Source organism: Bubalus bubalis, chromosome 1 (assembly GCF_019923935.1).
Source record: "Bubalus bubalis isolate 160015118507 breed Murrah chromosome 1, NDDB_SH_1, whole genome shotgun sequence".
NCBI lineage: Eukaryota > Metazoa > Chordata > Mammalia > Artiodactyla > Bovidae > Bubalus > Bubalus bubalis.
The window spans coordinates 7,207,196-7,221,347 of NC_059157.1; the positions used below are offsets into that span (position 1 = coordinate 7,207,196).

The 14,152-nt window shown below is 48.2% G+C and overlaps 1 protein-coding gene across 2 annotated transcripts in view; it reads right to left on the reverse strand.

Moving 5' to 3' along the window:
- Positions 1 to 14,152, reverse strand: part of PSD3 (pleckstrin and Sec7 domain containing 3) — a 610,137-nt gene that overhangs the window by 546,763 nt on the left and 49,222 nt on the right. For both annotated transcript variants that reach the window (XM_044925847.2, XM_025293130.3), the window contains exon 2: positions 8,605 to 8,650. The gene's annotated coding sequence lies outside the window, so the exon portion shown is untranslated. The remainder of the gene's footprint in view (positions 1 to 8,604; positions 8,651 to 14,152) is intronic.

Consider the following 14,152-nt stretch of genomic DNA (forward strand, 5'->3'; position numbering starts at 1 on the left):
AGTGTCAGGCTTTATTTTTGGGGGCTCCAAAATCACTGTAGATGGTGACTGCAGCCATGAAATTAAAAGATGCTTACTCCTTGGAAGAAAAGTTATGACCAACCTAGATAGCATGTTGAAAAGCAGAGGCATTACTTTGCCAACAAAGGTCCATCTAGTCAAGGCTATGGTTTTTCCAGTGGTCATGTATGGATGAGAGAGTTGGACTGTGAAGAAAGCTGAGCGCCGAAGAATTGATGCTTTTGAACTGTGGTGTTGGAGAAGACTCTTGAGAGTCCCTTGGACTGCAAGGAGATCCAACCAGTCCATTCTGAAGGAGATCAGCCCTGGGATTTCTTTGGAAGGAATGATGCTGAAGCTGAAACTCCAGTACTTTGGTCACCTCATGCGAAGAGTTGACTCATTGGAAAAGACTTTGATGTTGGGAGGGATTGGGGGCAGGAGGAGAAGGGGACGACAGAGGATGAGATGGCTGGATGGCATCACTGACTCGATGGACATGAGTCTCAGTGAACTCCGGGAGTTGGTGATGGACAGGGATGCCTGGTGTGCTGCGATTCATGGGGTCACAAAGAGTCGGACATGACTGAGCGACTGAACTGAACTGATATACATATACATCATTATTGTTAAGTACAGTATGTATTTGTATACATATATATTACTCTATGTATTTGTATGCATATGTATATATAGGTATATATGTGTATATATACACAAAGCTGTTCATATATAGGCTCCATGCTAATTATCTGTAGGATACTTTTTAAAAGGGCATTTGCTGTTATGATTTTTGATGTATAATTGACAAGTCTGAGAAACCCAGCAGGATACACTGGTGTCCACAAACACAGGCTGTGGAAAATTTAATCAAGTCCCAGTTTCCATTATCAAAGCCTCATTAACCAAGCCATCCACGCTCATTTTGCAATTGTTGGCTGGCCAAAAAGCAAGTAGCAGATGTCGACCTTGCAGAGGTTCACTAATAGAGCTGAGCTTGATTCAGACTCAATCGCTGCTCCCCTGTCGTCAGAGGAGCCAGCAGGACTGCAGAGGTGACATCACGTGTACACCACCAGCTGCAGGCTCAGGCCTGACTCACACCTTTGCCCTGAAAGGCTCTGCTGTGGGTTTGCTCCAGGGTGGAGCGGGGATGTGACTCACCCGATGACTCAGTCCCCACTGCGCCCCCAGACCTGCTGATGGAACGTCCACTCGAGGAGTTAATTCTGTCCCACCCTGCTCGCCAGCAAGTTGGTAAAGAGTCACAGCCTAGGATGGCCTTTCACCGGGCAGAATGCAGCTCATCCCTGCGAGTCTCCATCCCCACCACCCACTAACCCCACTACCCAGCTCCCTAATGGCACTTTAAATGCAGAGGGGTCATTTAAGTATAATCCATCAAGCCTGGATGCGTAATATTGTGACTACAGATTTGTTTAGTCTGTGTGCTTAATTGTGTGCTGTGTGTGCTAAGTCGCTTCACTCGTGTCCAACTCTGAAACTCCACGGACTGTAGCCCACCTGGCTCCTCTCTCCATGGGATTCTCCAGGCAAGAATACTGGAGAGGGTTGCCATGCCCTCCTCCAGGGGATCTTCCTGACCCAGGGATCAAACCTGAGTCTCTTACATCTCCTGCATTGGCAGGCGGGTTCTTTACCACTAGCACCACCTGGAAGCCCCACGTGCTTAATTAGAGGGATATGCTTTATCTGTAGATAAATCCACCATCGTGAGTGCAGTTTGAGCCTCTTTGCTTCTTAGCAGGAAGACAATAGCTTCACACAGTCTGGCGTAGAGCAGACTTCAGGTTTGGGGTGGGTTCTTTGTCCTCTGCTAAAGCCCCACACTTCTCCTTGCCCCTCCAGAGTCACTTCTTCGTGCGCTCTGGTTGACAGGGTTATGAACGGTACGAGATAAATTCTGTGCTGCCAATTGCTGGTCCTTGGGATTCTTTTGCTTTCTCCCTTCTTTCAGGAGATGCTGCTGTTTCTCCCCAAATTGTCCTTTTCCTTAAGTTCCTTGTGGAGGCGGCATCCGCATTAAATCAGTGTCTGGTCTGTGTTTGTTCAGACCTTTCTGTCTCGCCAGAGACTTTTCTGGGACTGGCTTTTTTTGTGGTGGGAGAGGCTACTTCTCTGCCATTCAGGAAACTTCATTAGTAGGCTAGGAAAGACCAGCTTTTAGGTGCAATCATCAGGGAGCATTTTCCCTACACACCCACGCCCACACACACACACACACACACACACTCAGGAAACCTCAGTAGTAGGCTAGGAAAGACCAGCTTTTAGGTGCAATCATCAGAGACCATTTTCCCTACACGCCCACACCCACATTGAAATGGGCCCTCTCTATGTCAAATACCATTTCTGCAATTAGGGTTAGTAAAAGCCATGTGAGACTGGCAGGAGGGTCCTCTCAGCACCTTCCCTCCTGAATCTGGCGCTGCATCCTGGCCTGTGGTTTGGGGCATTAGCAGATGGGAGCTGACATGCTTAAGAAGTGAAACAGGAGGAAGCTTGCTTCTTTCCCCATCTGGGTAGCATCTTGTTGCAGGTGGGGCTGGAAGAAGACGGCTCTGATCCTCTCCCTCGGGTGATGCTCATTCTGAGCCATGGCTTTAATTTTCCTTTCCTAAATTCTTCCCAGTTGGCCAGTGAAAACACAATATACCATTTGCAGGAATCATTTTTTTAAATTTCATCCCCACTTCTTCAATCCACCCTTTGAAAGTGCAGCTTGTCAAAGAGAAGCAAGGGCACAGCCGTGCTGTATCCCAGCACACAGTAACACTTGCCGCCGCATGGAAGCTCAGTTTAGGGGAAGAAGGTCTGAGTAGGAGCCTGGATCGCAGGAGGAGACCCCACTGCGGCCTGGAGGAGGTGAGTTAGCCTCTCCTGCCCAACCACCCTGCCCCACCACCAGGCGCATCTTGAAACGGAGCAGTACCCTGTGGTCCTTGCCCCCCATGTTTTCCACCTGCCTTTTGTCTGTGGAAACACTTAGCCAAAGAATACGTTTAATCAGAGAAGTGAGAATGGGCAAAAACAAAGGGAAACAGTCAAAGGAGACCAAGTAATAAGTGTACTCATTAAGCAAAGTCAAGGACATTTAGTTCCTTCTCAAGGACCACAGATAACATTCTGAGCCATATCCTGTGAGCCGTCATAGATGCTGAACACATGGAAGAAGCTAACTACGTGATGACCGCACTGTAGCCGGGACATCAGCGGCCACAATTCCAAGAACTGGCCTCAAGGAAATGGGAACAAACTGGCCCTGGAACTGAAGATTAACTGTGAGTAAGACCATTAAGATGACACCGATTAAACCACTGGGGACCAATTTCAAGATGACTGGCAGAGCTCACCTTGCTGTTTCGGCATGTAGCCCCCTCCCTCCGTCTATAAAAACCTCTTGTCCACTGATCGTCAGCGGGAGGAGTTGGCCTTTGAACAGGCATCTGTCCTTCCCCCCTCCACACCGGTTGCTTGCATCCAAAACAAAGCAAAAGTTCCTTCCCACCAACCTGGCCTCTTTTATGGCTTTTGAGTGGCGAGCAGCTGGATCCCCCTTTCAGTTACTATCTGAAGGCAGAAAGCCAGCTCGGGCCTTCTCCCAGCCCCTTCTAGCCTACGATCCAAGCACTTAGTTAATTTGTGATTACACTCATCCTCCCAAGAAAAAGAAAGAAGCACACATAAGTGATTACCCAAGTCCCAAGGGGTGCAGAAGATTACACTAATGGAAAATCTGCTGTAAGTCAATGATGTAACCAGACCAGATGACCGTCCAAGCCCAGGGATTTCTGGAGTACACGGCTCTCACTCAGAAACGACGGCCGGAGAGAGGGAGTGTGAGCTCGTGTCCAGCGTGCTCAGCACAGCGCCGGGAACAGAGGCACTGAGAGGTGAGAGCTGCTGACAGAAGTGACGCTTGGGTTGTTCACTGTCTGTAGAAACTCCTGGTGATGTCATAGTCACGCATGTCATCTGTCTGTGGTTTCCATGGAGCAAACAGGAGCATGCTGCTGCTGCTGCTAAGTCGCTTCAGTCGTGTCTGACTCTGTGCGACCCCACAGACGGCAACTCACCAGGCTCCCCCGTGCCTGGGATTCTCCAGGCAAGAACACTGGAGTGGGTTGCCATTTCCTTCTCCAACGCAGAAAGTGAAAAGTGAAACTCAGTTGTGTCTGACTCTTAGCGACCCCATGGACTGCAGCCCATCAGGCTCCTCCATCCATGGGATTTGCCAGGCAAGAGTACTGGAGTGGGGTGCCATTGCCTTCTCTGAGACAGGAGCATACTTTGAATTTAATGTTATATTGTATCTTTCCATGAAAGATGCCTCATTTGAGCTCCTAGACCATTGTCTAATTCATTCAGGTCTTTCTGGAGTTCTTCCTGGCTACAGGAAGTCAGGACTTCGTAGTTAGATGGTGCCGCCTTGGAAGCAGAGACGTGTTCCGGAATCCTGGAATGTTACCTGGCATGGAAAGCTCTGTTTGTGCTTCTGCCTGAGATGACTGACCAAATCCACTGGTGACTCTTGACCAGGTAGCTGCTCTGCAACCTTAAAGGATGTGAAAGGCTTGTCCTGGGCGGTGCCTCAACCCAAAGGTGTAGAGCCCTGAATCTGATGCTAACTCTTCCGAAGCACAGTTCTTTCCATCTTGTTTGTGACTCCCCGTCTGCCCAGCACTGCCTTGCTGCCGCCTCCCTGCCAAGGTAACCTGCCAACTTCAGGCTCAGCCCTGCAAGGATGCAAGCCCACCAGCATCACAGCTGGCAGTCCACTCAGAGCTCCACACTCAGGCAAGTGGGCTCTGGAGCTGGTGTGCTGCCCCGGGTCCACAGCGTGGGCTGCAAGAGGCAGAGCTGACGCTTCTAGAATGCTTGGGGAGTGAGGGTCCCCCACTTCAGTCCTCATCCAGGGTGAGTCCGTCTGTCCTGCTTTGTCCTGGGGGGGTCCCTTCAGTCAGCTGAGCCCATCACCTCTCACCCAATACCTGCTAGTCTCTTCTCCCAGGTGGGAACCATCCCTGTGAGAGCTCTTACCTCCCAGGTGTCTTCCCTTTACCCCCAAGGCTGGTCCTTGAACCAACCTGGATAAACTCCCTGATTCTGAAAACCCTGGCTTCCTCGTGGCCCCAGGAGCTCCCCAAGGCAGACCCCATTCTGGGTTAAACTGCCGAACTTGTGAGTCAGGCCTGCCCAGCAGCTCTGCATGGTCTGGCCCCAGCATCTCCCAGCCCTCTGCCCTCACTCCAGGCCCCTCGGCCTTCCTCCTCGTCCCACAGGGACCTGTTAACCTCAACCCCAATTCTGGTCCTTTGTAGGAGCTGAGCCTCTGCACTTGTGCTCTCCCCTCTAATTTCACCTGAGTTGCTCCTTCTTAGGAGAAGGCAATGGCACCACACTCCAGTACTCTTGCCTGGAAAATCCCATGGACAGAGGAGCCTGGTAGGCTGCAGTCCATGGGGTCATTAAGAGTTGGATACGACTGAGCGACTTCACTTTCACTTTTCACTTTCACGCATTGGAGAAGGAAATGGCATCCCACTCCAGTGTTCTTGCCTGGAGAATCCCAGGGACGGGGAGCCTGGTGGGCTGCCGTCTATGGGGTTGCACAGAGTCGGACACGACTGAAGCGACTTAGCAGCAGCAGCAGCTTCTTCTTATCAAGCACATCTCAGCTCACATGTTGCTTTTTCACAAAGACCTTCCCTGATGACCCCAGTCTCTGTCTCATCCTTCTTTTCAAGATCTCTCCAGAGTCTTTACCACTCACTGACGTGCTCATATTTATCTGCATTATCCTGTGTGTCTTTGACTGTCTCTGGTCCTACAATTTAAGCTCCGTGAGAGCAGGACCTCACTTGCTCAGCCTCTGCTGCGTCTCAGCACCTGGGACATCTCTCCGTCTGTGGAGCCGCTCAGCGAACGCTTAGGCAATGCATGAGTAGTAACTTCTTCCACACATGGTTAAAATTCTCCCTTCTCTCTTTTAAAACTTGATTTATTTTAAATAAAATTTATTTAAAATTTTATTTTATGAAATAAGTTTATTTTATAGAATTTTATTTTATAAAATAAAATAAGTTTTATTTTAAAACTTTATTGTGAATAAAGCAAAATCACTTTCCAAGGCATTCTCCATTATCTCTCTGCCCTTTCCCCCATCTTTCCCTTGGCTGGGCCCGAGGCTCCGCGCACAGGCCAGAGCTGGCACAGAGACCTGGGCGGGGGAGCTGGGCAGTCAGGCGGAGGCGCTGCTGGACCAGTGGGTGGGGCTCCAAGCTGTGTGCCAGGCTGGGTGCAAAAGGCTGGGAGACTGAGTTCTGCCCCCTGTGAGGGCAGTAATGGGTGACAAACTGGATTGGCTTGAACCGTGAGAGAAAGAAACTCCACGGCCCCCCTGGAATGAGAGGATTAGTTGAAAACTGTTTGCAAGAGGGCTAGAAAGCCAGGCTGCCCTTAGGAAGTAGTGGCTCTGAGAAGAGCCCCTCTCAGATCTCACATGGATGCTCCAAACACACAGCCCACATGCCCAGGACCATGGTGACCACCAGCCCACACGCCCAGGACCATAGTGATCACTGGCCCACATGCCCAGGACCGTAGTGACCACCGGCCCACATGCCCAGGACCATAGTGACCACCGGCCCACACGCCCAGGACCATAGTGACCACCGGTTCACACACCCAGGACCAACTGACCATCAGCCCACACACCCAGGACTGTTGTGACCATCAGTCCACACACCCAGGACCATAGTGACCATCAGCCCACACACCCAGGACTGTTGTGACCATCAGTCCACACACCCAGGACCATAGTGACCATCAGCCCACACACCCAGGACGGTAGTGACCATCGGCCCACACACCCAGAACTGTAGTGACCTTTGGCCCACACACCCAGGACAGTAGTGACCCTGGTCTGGAGTACAGAGTAAAGTGTAGACAGTGCACAGAGTGTCAAGGGAACTGGAAACTAGATTCAGGAGCCTTCAGATGAAATCTAATGCATCTACTATTCAATATAATTCTGATTCCTAACAATGACATAAACTTTGCCTCCTCTGGGACGTTTTCTTTACATTATCTTGCTTGATCCTATAGCAACCTCACATAGGAAGCAGAGCAAATAATACTATCCTCACTGTTGAGTAAACGGAAACTCGGAATGGTTACAAAACTAACCACAGTGTCCTACGTGTCTTCAGGCTCTTACAGGCTCAGTAGGTTCAACTGAACCCGAGAAACTGCTCTCTCTAAGCGTTCACTTTGAGTAACTTATATTAACCCCAAGTCCTTTCCATAAAGTTGTAATTATTTATTTTATAAAAAGAATCTTAATTTATCAAAAGAATATATTACTTATTTAAATAGCAAACTCCTTTCCAGGTACACTAAAATAGTTTAAAATATCTTTCCTGATGTATGTACACTGGTACATTTAAATGATGATTTATTGTGTGAATTAAATAAGCAAACTGGAAGATGTAAGGAATTCCCAGAAATCAACAAGAAAAGGCAAACAAAATAAAAATGGACCAAACATTTTACTAGCTGAGTCATGGAGAAGGAAGCCCGGAACCCCAGAAACCAAGCAAACATCTGCTTGAGAAGCAAAGCTAGCCCCCCTCTCCACATCCTCCTGGACTCGCGACTGCCCACAGGGACCATGGTCCCCTGGCCATGCCGTCTAAGGATGCGGCGAGATTTTGCCAGTGGAAGGTTCGCAGAAGGAATCTGTGCAGTTTCTGCCTTGTTTGCCAATAAGAAAATTGCTTTCCCAGAAATTCTCTAATTTTTTCCCCAAAGTTAGTATGTGGCAACTGCCCAACTTCAGCCACTGGGACGAAGAGGATGACCTAAGCGATGGCAATGTAACAACAGGGAGGACCCCTGACTAAGCATGGGGCAGGGCCCCCAACCCACCAGCCTGACCGCCCATGCAAGGTGGCGACGCAAGAGAGAAGAACTGGAGCAGCTCAACTTCACCCTGAATAACACAAAGTTCCACCCAACTAGTGGTCTGGGAAATTCAGATTGAAAGCAGATGCCATCTCATACCCTAAAGTTGCCAACATTTTAAAAGTTCGATGATACTAAATATTGGCAAGACTCTGGGAAATAGGAAACCCATGTATAGTTCTGCCAGGAGCATAAATTGGTACAACCATTCAGAACACCATTTGTCAATATTACTGATGTGGAAAATGACCACCTCTACAGCCTTCACTGACCTTCTAGGGACAGTAAACTTACATATGGAGACCATCTCTGCAGCGGTTCCAACCTCACTTTCATTAGCAAAATTGAGAACAGTCTGAAAGTCTAGGAATAAGGGATAGATAAGTTGTGATACTTTCACACAATTGAACACAATCGACTTTAAACTGGATACACTGCATCCACGTGCGTCAGCATGAATAAATTTCAAAACCATGGAACACCAAAGAGAAAAAAAAGTTGAAGAATATGTACAGTGTGATAGCACTTGGTAAAACAGAGTATGCAAAGCATAACAGAGTATTGCTTTGACTACGTATTTGTGGTAAGAATATAAAAGAGTGATGGAAGAATACTTACCAGATTCTTGATGTGGTTGTCTCTGGAAAAGGAAGGTAAGATGGATCTGTGGAGAGAAACAAGGAGGTTTCAACATTGTTCACAGTGTTTTATTTCTTGTGTGAAAAGATGTCATGCAAAAATAAAATTTGAACTTTTAAATAACATAAAAATTAAAATTCTACATCTAATTTTCAGGCACAAAGCATCTTGCATGTGTGTCTTCCTGGTGATGAAAAAATAGAGCATCTCTCAGGAAGAGCCACCCAGAGGTCAGGTTGTATCTGGCTTTTGAGAACACCCGGTTCATTTGGGCTGGGAGAAAACTCTGGGCCTTCTGCTTAGTGCATCACTCAGCAGCTAGTGTCCTCAAATCATACATGACATTCCCTATGCAATAGGAGGGCTTCCTGGGTCACTCAGCTGGTAGAGAATTTGCCTACAATGCAGAAGACCCTGGTTTGATTCCTGGGTCAGGAAGATCCCCTGGAGAAGGGATAGGCTACCCACTCCTGTGTTCTTGGGCTTCCCTGGTGCTTGTGTATGGATGTGAAACTTGGACCATAAAGAAAGCTGAGCACCAAAGAATTGATGCTTTCGAACTGTGGTGTTGGAGAAGACTCTTGAGAGTCCCTTGGACTGTAAGGAGATCAAAACAGTCAATCCTAAAGGCAATCAACCCTGAATATTCATTGGAAGGACTGATGCTGAAGCTGAAGCTCCAATACTTTGGCCACCTGATTCAAAGAGCTGATCATTGAAAAGACCCTGATGCTGGGAAAGATTGAAGAGGGGAGGAGAAGGGCAAGACAGAGGACGAGATGGTTGGATGGCATCACTGACTTGATGGACATGAGTTTGAGCACGCTCTGGAAGTTGGTGATGGACAGGGAAGCCTGGTGTGCTGCAGTCCATAGGGTCACAAAGAGTCAGACAGGACTGAGCGGCTGAACTGAATTGATGCAATAAGAAGCTTCCGGTCTCTTTTCCAAGAAGATAACATCTTTCACAGTTGTCAGAACACCTACATTTACCTCCAGACTCCTGTGGTCAGCACAAGTTTGATTCCCACTTGTGTAAAAATAAACCTGGTTTAAAGGGTTTACAAGGCAGCCTTGAGGCTCCATGTGCCTCAGGGAACTGAGGCATAACCCCCATAACCCCCAGGAACTGGGGATCACATCCTCTGGCCTACAATGGGACATGAGATGGGCGGTGGGGAGGGCGTTTGCTTTCCATTCTGCCATGAATGTTCTGGGCTTTTGCTCTTCTAACTGTAGTACCAGGTGACAAAGGTGACTTATTTCTCCTTAATCACACACACAAATCAATCCTTGGAATGATTACTGTCGAATAATTTTCCTTTTTTGTTATAAAGGGTAAAACATTACTGCAGAAAAGAAGACAAAATCAGCCATTCATAATTTCATGACCATTAATAGTTCAGTGAATAACTTTTCAGATTATTTTTTCTAAAATAATATTAAGCTATATATACACCGGTTTAGCCCTTTTCACTTAAGATTCTATCATTAACTTATTTCCATGTCATTACATTTTCTCCACAGGTGCATTTTTATAGTCACATAGCATTATATAGGGAGAAGGCAATGGCCCCAGTCCAGTACTCTTGCCTGGAAAATCCCATGGACGGAGGAGCATGGTGGGCTGCAGTCCATGGGGTCACACAGAGTTGGACACGACTGAAGTGACTTAGCAGCAGCAGCAGCATTATATAGGGCTTCCCCAGTGGCTCAGAGGTAAAGAAGCAGCCTGCAGTGCAGAAGACGTGGGTTTGATCCCTGGGTCTGTAAGATCCCCTGGAGGAGGGCATGGCAACCCTCTCCAGTATTCTTGCCTGGAGAATCCCACGGACAGAGGAGCCTGGCGGGCTACAGTCCATGGGGTTGCAAAGAGTCGAACATGACTGAAGCAACTTGGTATACACCCATGCACAGCATTATAACTTTTCCTGAATATCAGTTTATTTCAGGAATAAACAACCTCAGGCTGAACTCTGCCCAGGGTCTGTTTCCTGGGGAACCCAACCTGTGAAGCTGGTATCAACAGTGGGCTGACAGAGAGCGTGGGCTTTTGGAACTGGTTCGCATGCTATCTGGCTGGCAAAGACCACCCCTTGTTGGTGGTAAATTAAGCACCAAGAGCCCTTGCCACAAAGTGGCTCTCGATAGTGGACTGACTAGTGTCTCCAAAGATTCTCGTGCACCTAGAACTTCAGAACAGGACCTTGTTTAAACATAGTGTCTTAGCAGATGGAATTAGCTAAGGACCTCAAAATAAGATTAAGGATTGGCCTTAAATCCGGTGATTGGAATCCTTGCCAAAGGGGAGAGGGGAGACACAACAACAGGGAGACGTAAGGAAGAAGGCACGTGAGACGGAGGCAGAGGCTGCAGTCGTGTAGCCAGAGGCCGGGACACCAGGAACCACGAGAAGCAGGGAGAGGTGAGGGAGGGTCTTCCCCGAGCCCTAGGCGGAAGCACGGTCTGCTGACACCTTGATTTCAGACTTCTGGCCCCCAGCACCGTGAGATAATGCACATTTGTCGTGTAAGCCTCCCAGTCTGTCATCACTGCCCTGGGAAACTAATCTGGCTGTGGAAATTTTGCCAGCAACCATGGAGACGGTGGAAGGTGCCAGATGTGTGACAAGTTTGGGGGCAACAGCAACTCCAATAGTGGAATTCAATAGCTGAGCTCAGCGGACCCTCTAGAAAAGGTCAGGAAAACCTTTACATGCAATTTACAGTGAGAGTCAGCGAAGCCAGAGGACATCTTTACAGCAACAATGAGGGCCCCACCTCCCAGGGGGAGAAGGCAGAGGAAGACGATCCCCAGGCTCAGGACCTAACCGCCAGGACAGCAGAGTCCAAGAAGGGGAAACATCCCGCCAAGGACAGCTGGGCTGATTTCAGCTCCCCCTTCAGCCTTGAAACTCCTAGAGCCCCTAACCCTCTGGGCCCACAGAAGTGAGCCACTTCCCCCCCAACATGAAGGGCAGCATCCCACCTCACCCCGCTTGCAGGGAGTGCGGAGACCTCCACCCATAGGACACGAGCGCCATCAGACCTGACCGCCACCTCCTGACCCCTCATCCTATAACTATGACTAAGTTTCAGCATAGCTCAGCCCTGAGGATACAGCGTGAACCTGCGTCGCTCACCATCCTGTGGTTTCATGGGACCACGGCTCCCGGGAGCTGCCCCTAAGAGCTTCCCTACAAACCTCCCTCCCGGGGCACAGTCTCCATCCGGGAAACCCTACCTAAGACAGCGCGTACTGGTCCATAGAGTCTGGGTACTCACATACCTCTTCACGCTTTTAAGCAAGTTTCCATGTGTTAAAAAGGGAGACGGGGAGGCGAGCGTGGTGAAACTGACACCTGTGAATCCATCTGGCAGATGGACAGTTTCAAGGGCCCCATAGCCAACACCTGCACCTCTGTGCTACAGGTCAGTTTATCAGTGACCTGAAGAACAGCTGACCGGTAAGAGCTCTGTGTGCGCTTACAATTTGCTGATTGAAAGCCTGCTTACATGCCTGCTAAGTTGTTCAGTCAGGTCTGACTCTTTGCAACCCTATGGACTGTAGCCCGCCAGGCTCCTCTGTCCTTGGGATTCTCCAGGCAAGAATACTGGAGTGGGTTGCCATGCCCTCCTCCAGGGGATCTTCCCAACTCAGGGACCGAACCTGCATCTCTTTCAACTCCTGCATTGCAGGCAGATTCTTTACCACTGAGCCACAGGGGAAACCTGTTTGAAAGCCTGCTTGACACTAAAAGCAGGCTTTGCACACCAGGGCCCTCTTGCATGTCGGAAACAAAGGGCTCTCAGGAGAGTTCAGGTCTACAAAGGCACATTCATGCTTGGAGAATTATGGGTTTAGCTTTTTCAATTAGGTCATCTCTCATCTCTAGGTTGTAGATCAGGAGCACTGAGAACATGCAGGTGAGGTCATGGAACATTTATCAGGATTGATGACAATTTCTGGGGTCCCTGGGAACCACTCCAAGGGAGGCCCTGGATTTAAAGTCCATTTGATGTGCGTCTTCCCTGTGAGATGATCTGGGGCTGGAGGGAGAGTTAAATCATTTCTTAACACAACAGAAAACTAATTCTCACGGTGCTGTGACCCCGGGGAGAACTAGCAGTGAGACTTCTATTTCAAGCTGAAAGGCTCTGGCAACACTGAAGTCCAGTTAAGAAAGTTCAGCTGTGTTGGCATGAAAGAAACTTAAGACCTAAGGCAAACTGATTTTGTTCTGTAAAACCACCAAGAAGGTGAAAAAACAACCCAGAGAATGGGAGACAATAATTCCAAATCCCTTATCTGATGAGGGACTGGTATTCAGAATACACAAAGAACTCTTGGAATCAATAATAAAGAAATAAATAACCTAATTAAAATGAGTCTTTGAAGATAGTTCTCCAAAGGAGATATACAAACAGCCAATAAACTCATAGAAAGATGTGCAACATCCTTTGCCTCTAAGAAAATGCAGATCAAAACCATTAGGAGGCCAAGTTCAGGAAAGATAATTATGAGTGTCCGTGAGGATGGGAGGAATTAGGAACCCTGTACACCACCACCAAAAACGTAAGTTAGTGCAGTTGTTCAGGGAAACAGTTTGCAGTTCTTCAAAAGTTTAAACATAGAGCTACCGTACAACCCAGCACCCCCGCCTTGGTATGTAATCAAGAGAAATGACAGCATCTGTCCACACAGCGTTCACAGCAGCCCCCAAGGTGAAACCAGCTTAAGCATCTATCAACCAGTGAATGGATAAACAGCACGTGGTCCATCCATACAGTGGAATATTATTCAGCCACAAAAAAAGTGTCAAGTACTGATATATGCTATAGCATGCATGAGCCTTGATGAAAGAAGGCAGAAGCCAAACACAGCATATCATAGGATTCCATTTCTAGGAAACGTCCAGAATCTAACGAGACCGAAAGCAGATTTGTGGTTGCCGTGAGTTGAGAGATGATTGATGTGAGAGACGGCTAATGAGTAGGGGGTTCTTTCTGAAGTGATGAAACGGTCTAAATTTATAGTGTGATGATGGTTGCACAATTCTTACAATATATTAAAGCCACTGAATTGAATTCTACACTTGAAGTGGGTGAATTTCATGGTATATGAATTATATCTCAATAAAAATGCTTAAAAACTTTAATGGGCTTCATTTCATCTATTTCTTCTCTTGGGTGGGAAGAGCTGCATGTGGATGGGAAGTGAATGGGAAAGGCCTTGTCAGGGCTGTCTGGGTGGCAGCTTTGCTGCAGCAGGAACTTCTGTGGATCTGCTTCTTTCCCGTTCCATGCTCCTGGTGTCTTTGTGGGTACGTTACATTATTTTTCAGCAGATATCCCCTCTCGCCTCCAAGTCTGACCTACCTCGCTCCTTCTCCACGCCAGGAGAAGTGCATTTCCTGGGGAACTGGGTTTGGCTGGCTGGTTCACTTAGGCTAATGGAGTGGGGGAAGCAGTGGCCCCTGCTCATTCCAAGTGGATGTTTGAAGAATCACGGGGCTTTCCCGCCGGCCC